Genomic DNA, 7522 nt, shown 5'->3' with positions numbered 1-7522 from the left:
CTAAAGCCTTAAGCCAGAAAGCCTGCACGTACGACACTTGGATTCTTCTACACGTCACTTATCCCTTTTTCTTGGATTCTTTTATATATATTTTGAAGGATAAATCTTAAAATTATACATTAATTTTTATTTAGTATATAATTGTATATATAAATTTTAATTTAATGTAATTATACACATCAAACTTCAATTATGGTATAAATATATATTTACAATTTTAGTTTTGATTTAATTATATATATTTAAAGAAATAAATACATTAATTTATTTGTATATTTGATAAATATAATTATTTATGTATGTAATATGTAAACATAAAATGATGTTATATCAATAATTGTGTTAATAATTTATAAGAATCAGATTATATCAAAAATTCATGTATATAATTGCACATTAAACTATAGTTCATGTATAATTTTAGGTTTTATCCCTATTTTTAATATAATATATAATGTTAAATTTAGTTGTCGGTGTTTACACTTTTTTATAAACTTAACTTTTATTTCTTACTTAAATTTATTTATTTATCTTTTAAAATAAATTAAATTATTTTTTTACAAAAATGATGACTAAAACATTACTTTTTATAATCTTAGCATGGCAACCTATATCATATTGATATGTATGTCACTTTTTGTTTTATACGCCACATCAACAATCTATATTATGTAATTTTGAACTCTTGAACCTTTAACCTCGAATTTATAACCTATAACCCCAAATCCAAAATCTAAATCCTAAATCCAAACCCTAAACTTCAAAGTTCAAAGTAAAATAATTATCAAAATTATGTGTGAATGAGATAGAAAAAGTTGCACAAAAATTACAATATTTTAAAAATTGGTTGCACAAAAATAAAAAAAATATTAACTTCTAGAAAAAAACAAAATGATTAAAATTTGTAAATGAAGAAAATGTGTTTGTTTATAATTTTAAAAAATTAATTATTTTAAGTAATTTAATTAAAGTTAAATTAAGTTAGAGAAAATATTAAATATAGACGAGTGTATAATAATATTTTGTTATCTTTAAAATTTTATTGGTGCTTAAAAACTATAATTTTTAGGATGATCCTAATATAATTATTCCCCCAAAATAATAATAGTCGAATAATAAAATATGTAAATATTAATGCTAAATTTATCATTTTACCTCTGTATAATAATTAAACAATGTTTAATTACTACAAACATCTTCAAATTATAACATAAATTTAATTTGATCCTAAATTTCAACACAATTTGATTAAGTCCTTCTATCAACTCATTTGTTTGCATGGGCATTAAATGTTAACTCAAATTTAGATTTAATTGTAAATATATACATATCTAGTTAATAGACAACCTGGATATAATGCGTTCGAAAAAGTAATCCAGGTTAAAGTTGTCCATGCAATGTACATGTTTATACAATTTAATCTATGTACGTTCAAGTCTAATTTAAATTTTCATTTAATATCTAAAATGAGGGTTAGAATAATAGAAGCAGATGATGTTGCAATTTAACCCATTTAAGAATACAAAATCCAATGTGGGAGGGTTATAACCCGATGGGTTAATCCGTTCCTTGGGAGGGGGTTGCACAGACTTCACGTGACCAATAATCTTAGCCTTAATAATTGTCGGCAGGGAGAAAACAGATTTTTTATTCTTTTAATTTATGGTATTTGATGTGTGATATTGATTAATCACCACATATTTATAATAAATTAAGTCATCATATAAATGTCTTTTCTTGTTTCAGAAACATCTTTGTCTTGTTTGTAAAACATTTTCTTTTGTCTCCCTCTTTTTTCCATAATAACACAAAAATCTTTATACTTCTACTTCTTTTTCTTTTTTTCTTTTTTGCATAAAAGGATAATTGATTTTCATCGTTTCATTTAAAGTAATAGTTATTTAAAAAATATTTTACTAAATCAACAATTCGATTAAAGATTATTCGTTAGATATTTGCATGCTCACATTTTGATGGCATTCAGCTTGGCTTACTTTAGATAATCTTCTCTTTTGTGCGAACCATCACACAAGAAGCATTTCGTTAACTCTTTTTCTTTTTCCTTGTTATTTGATGGACTTCCACTTTCTTGTCAACGGTTTCCATTACTAGTTTTAGACTGTCCTTCACAGTTTCCCCCACCATAGCCTTTATCCTTAGGTTCGGAAGACTTGTATTTGTCTTTTTCATTGAACTCTATCAAGGACTTAGCTATACCTATGGCTTTGGTAAGATCCTAGACAACCCTCCATTGCAACTCTTCCTTAGCCCATGGTTTAAGTCCATCCATGAAAAAGCAAAACGTCTCTTTTTGACCCAAGTAAAAAATCTAAAGCATTAATTCGTTGAACTCCTACACGTACTCATGAACATTGCATTGTTGCGTAAGCCATTGCAACTTGGCATGAGCCTCGTCTTCAGCATACTTTAGGTAAATTGTTGCTTGAATTTAGTTTTCAACTCTACCTAAGCTCCAATAGTGGTGCCACCAAGTTTCTTATCTGTAGGACCCCGCCACAAAAGAGCAGCATCAGTAAAAATAGGCATCATCCTCAATGTCGACAACGTGGAATTATTGTTCCATTCCCCAAATAAAGTCGTCTATATCATTTGTAGACCTGGTCCCTTGAATTCTTTCAACTTAGGGACCTCAATCTTATGATTGGGTGTCATAGCTAGCATATAATTACACACAGCTACTTTGCACAAAACAAACTCCCTATAAATTCTTTTATCTTTTTCATCAATGCCATCACTACTGTTTCAAGAGCAACATTTTTTAGGGTCAACATATCTATAATGGCATTAAAAGCACCATGCATCTCACCCTTAAGCTCATCTCTGGCAGAGTTGAGTTCTTCAATGCGAGCCTCAACAATCTCAAGGCTTTCCTGCATATTTCACCCATTGATTCCTTGAGTTTGATAGCCCTACCTTCCATTGCTAATAACATATCTCTCGAGCTGCTAGATTTCTTAACCCTTTTATGAGTTTCTAATTAGACACATTCACCATCTACATGGGTTGCCATCTCAATTAGCACCTTGACTGAATCTTGTTCTAACACCAACTATCACGAGCTTAAATTTTAACCAAGAAAACCATGCGACCTTAAGCGAAGAATTTGCTTCAAATTGCCTAAGTCAACCTAAACATTTGATGTTGAGAATCATAATCACTGAAGCTAGGAATTTACTAAGCAAAACAAGCTAAAAGCAAGAAAACTCAAGAAAGCTCTAGAGTAAATGCTTAGCATATTGGTTACTCAATGTTTAATGATACAAATGAGACTTGAAAGGCTTGTATTTATAGTTGAGTCTCTTACATTTATAGTACATATTAAATTATATTAACGATTTAAATTCGAACTTACCTAGAAGATAAAGTTCTAAGGAAATCTAAACTCTATATTATATATTTCCCTTAGAAATCAAATTTACTTGGTAAAATAAATTTATGGGAGTGTTTACTAAACCATTAGGCTTCAAGTAGATGAGCTTTCTAGAATGTTCTAAGGATTGGACTATCTTAATAGGTTAAATAAGCTTAATTTACTCAAATGATCATCTTAAGTTATTATGTGCGCCTTTGAGCATGGGCCATGACACCAAGCCCTTCCTTTATATAAGTTTCTCCTTTCTCCAACAATACTCTAGACACTTTTACACCACCCAAAAATCTATCTATATATCACTAGATTTTCCGAGTTCTTCACCGGCGACTTTCAACACTTACTTATAAACCACTTGAAATTTCTTTCACCAAATATTATATTAACAATACTAAATATAACAAATTAGAAAAAAAAATCATATTCACCAAATATTCGAAATGATGAAAGACACCATGCTATTGCTACTACGTACATGAACAGTTGTAGTACAAATTGAACCTAAAACATACTCAAGTACTTGTTTGTCGCATATAGTAGAAACATACTAAATTAAGATGCCACCAAATTCAATGCATCAAGTTTAGGAAAAAATACCATGAAACCAGGCATATGCATGTGACATAATCTTTCCACATTCATGATCATAATTATTTGCTACAGCACCGCCCCCACATTTTACCTTTTAATTAATACTGGCTGCTAATTATTTGTTCAACGACGAAATTGTCGTCCTTAGAAGAAAGGGTCCTGCCCAACCATGAATCCCATATCCGACCTTTTAATCCCACCGAGCTTTTGACTTACCTTTCGCATCATAAAAACACTGGCGAGAGTTTACCAGTAAGATGAAGATCAATGGCGTGCACCAAACGTGGGCTTAATGCAAAATTAGTGAGGTCTAAGCTCTTTCACACTCGAATAATTTAAATTATTGGTTTTCGATTCAATTCAATAAACAAATTTAAAAAAAAGTCAATAAACACGAATAAGTAATAATAATATACAACATTATTCATTTTATAACAACAATACTACATTTGGTAAGAGTATTGTTTTTTTCACATGTTTTGATCGTGAGCTAGTTATAAATTAATTACATTGATAATTTTTAGCCATTTACACGATTTTTTTTAACAAAGAGAAGGAAGGGTTTTTTTTTTTGCTTATTTTTTTATAAGACTTTTTTACCATCCTTCTAATTTTAAGTTCCAATTTGTACTAATTATTCTTCATTTTATGTCTAATTATTTTAACACATATGTATTACATAAGCTTATTCCTCATGCTATTAGACCAGTAACCATATGTAGTATAAAGTTAAAATTTTAAAGTATACATGAATTTTGATCTGATGTACAATTAGAAACATGCACTTTAATTTTGTGCAATTGGATATATAAAAGTTTGTTTTCAGTCAATTTTCAATAACTGCTACGATTATTATAGATGTAATGTTGTAACACCCCTTACCCGTATCCAACACCAGAATAGGGTACGAGGCATTACCAAAACACATACACTTGTAAACGTATTTAACCGAGTTATAAAATTTCATCAAAATTAAAACTTTCAAAATAATTAACATGTTTCTATAACTTTTCCCAATATATCCTCAAAATATTATAATCATAATAATTAGGGCCTGCGAGACCCGATACATACTCATGCAATTTAATGCTTCATTTCCATTTCATTCAATTCGCAATTTCTCATGCTCATAATTTAAATCATATCACTAGCAATTTCCATTTAATTCACGTGCAATTCAATGACATCAAATTCAAAACTAATACGTATTTACCATTTAACTCAATGTTTATTGATTATACCATTCAATAACACATTTATGAAATTCTCAATTTAGCAATGAAAATATCACTTTAGTTTGAATAACAACATCGTCCTGATATAAATACACTACCACTTATCCATTTACTTTAATTCTTTTGGGCCCATTTGTCACTTACCATCCTTAATCAAATTAGGGAACGGTCACGGAAAATTGAGTACTTCACTTTCACTTTGCCATAGTATAACTATGGTCTTACGTATGATCACTTATCACTTGTCCCTGATCAGATAAGTGTAGCCACCTATCACTTTGTTTCTTGATCAGATAAGTGTAGCCACTTATCACTTTGTTTCTTGATCAGATAAGTGTAGCCACCTATCACTTTGTTTCTTGATCAGATAAGTGTAGCCACTTATCACTTTGTTTCTTGATCAGATAAGTGTAGCCACTTATCACTTTGTCTCTTGATCAGATAAGTGTAGCTAAAGCTATCACTTATCACTTTTCACTTGTCACTTGATCAGATAAGTGTAGCCGAAGCTATCACTTATCACTTTGTCACTTGATCAGATAAGTATAGCCGAAGCTATTACTTATCACTTTCCACTTGTCACTTGATCAGATAAGTGTAGCTAAAGCTACCACTTATCACTTTGTCACTTGATCAGATAAGTATAGCCGAAACTATTACTTATCACTTTCCACTTGTCACTTGATCAGATAAGTATAGCCGAAGCTATTACTTATCACTTTCCACTTGTCACTTGATCAGATAAGTGTAGCTAAAGCTACCACTTATCACTTTGTCACTTGATCAGATAAGTATAGCCGAAGCTATTACTTATCACTTTGACATATGACCATTTATACACGAATCATTCATATATTTCCCAATTTTCCTCCTCCTCCTCTCCATTCCACATCCTTAATGTGTATAACACACTTAAACAACATTAACCATAATTTCAATATTCACTAACATGTATATTCAAAGCTGTTTATCCGAGTCAGAGTCACTAAATTATTTTTATCCGGAGCTACAGAGCTCCAAATTAAGATCCGTTAATTTTCCCTGAAACTAGACTCACATATCTTCATACCATAAAATTTTCATAATTTTTGGTTCAGTCAAATAGTACAGTTTATTCTTTAAAATTTCCCCTGTTTCGCTGTCTGACAGTTCCGACCACTCTTCACTAAAAATTAATTATCTCATTGTACAGAATTCGGATGATGTTTTAGCTTGTTTCTTCTAAAAATAGACTCATTAAGGATTCTAACCATATAAACTATAACTCATAATCATTTTTGTACAATTTTTAATGATTTTCCAAAGTCAGAACAGGGGAACCCGAATTCATTCTGACCTTGTCTCACAAAATCTATTATATCTCATGATTTACAATTCCATTGCTCCCATCATTTCTTTTATAAGAAACTAGACTCAATAAGCTTTAGTTTCATATTTTATTCATCCTCTAATTCAATCTCTACAATTTTTGGTGATTTTTCAAAGTTACACTACTGCTGCTGTCTAAAACTGCTTTAGTGCAAAATGTTGATTTCCATTTTGCCCCAAATTTCACAGTTTATACAATTCGGTCTTTTCTCAATTAACCCCTCAATTAATCTAATTTTCTCAATTAGTACTTTACTAGACATTATAAGTTGTTACACAACTATTGAAATTCAGAATTTCCACATATAACTCTATCTTCAAACTCTTTTACTATTAGGTCCCAAACATTCACTTTCTATTCAATTCTTTCAATAAAATCAGCATATGAACAATTTAAAGCTCTAATTTCATGCTAAATCATCATATACTTCCAGCACATATTCATATCAACTTTCAACTTCTTTCATAAAATCAAAAACTAATGGATTTAACAAGTGGGCCTAGTTGTAAAAGTCATAAAAATACAAAAATTTCAAGAAATAGTCAAGAATTGAACTTACTTGTAATAAAAATATGAAGAACCAGCTTGAAGAAGCCCTTCCATGGTGTTTTAGCTGATGAGAATTCAGAAAAATGAAGAGAAATCTAGATAATTCCACTTGGGTCCTAACTTTATTAAGCAAATTTTGCAATTTTCCAATTTTGCCCTTAATTCTCCTTACTTTCTTGCTGATTTCATGCCTCTGCCGTCCAGCCCAAATAGACCTTGGGTCTATTTGCCTTTAAAGCCCTCTTCCTTTTATCATTTAAGCTATTTAATCATTTCCCAAAATTTTGCATTTGTTACAATTTAGTCCTTTTTGTTCAATTAATTATCGGAACTTTAAAATTTCTTAACGAAACTTTAATACTAACTTTTTAACACTCCATGAATATT

Source organism: Gossypium hirsutum, chromosome D12, assembly GCF_007990345.1.
Source record: "Gossypium hirsutum isolate 1008001.06 chromosome D12, Gossypium_hirsutum_v2.1, whole genome shotgun sequence".
NCBI classification, from domain to species: Eukaryota; Viridiplantae; Streptophyta; class Magnoliopsida; order Malvales; family Malvaceae; genus Gossypium; species Gossypium hirsutum.
The sequence above is the reverse complement of the archived record's forward strand: the minus strand, read 5'-3'. Positions refer to the sequence as shown.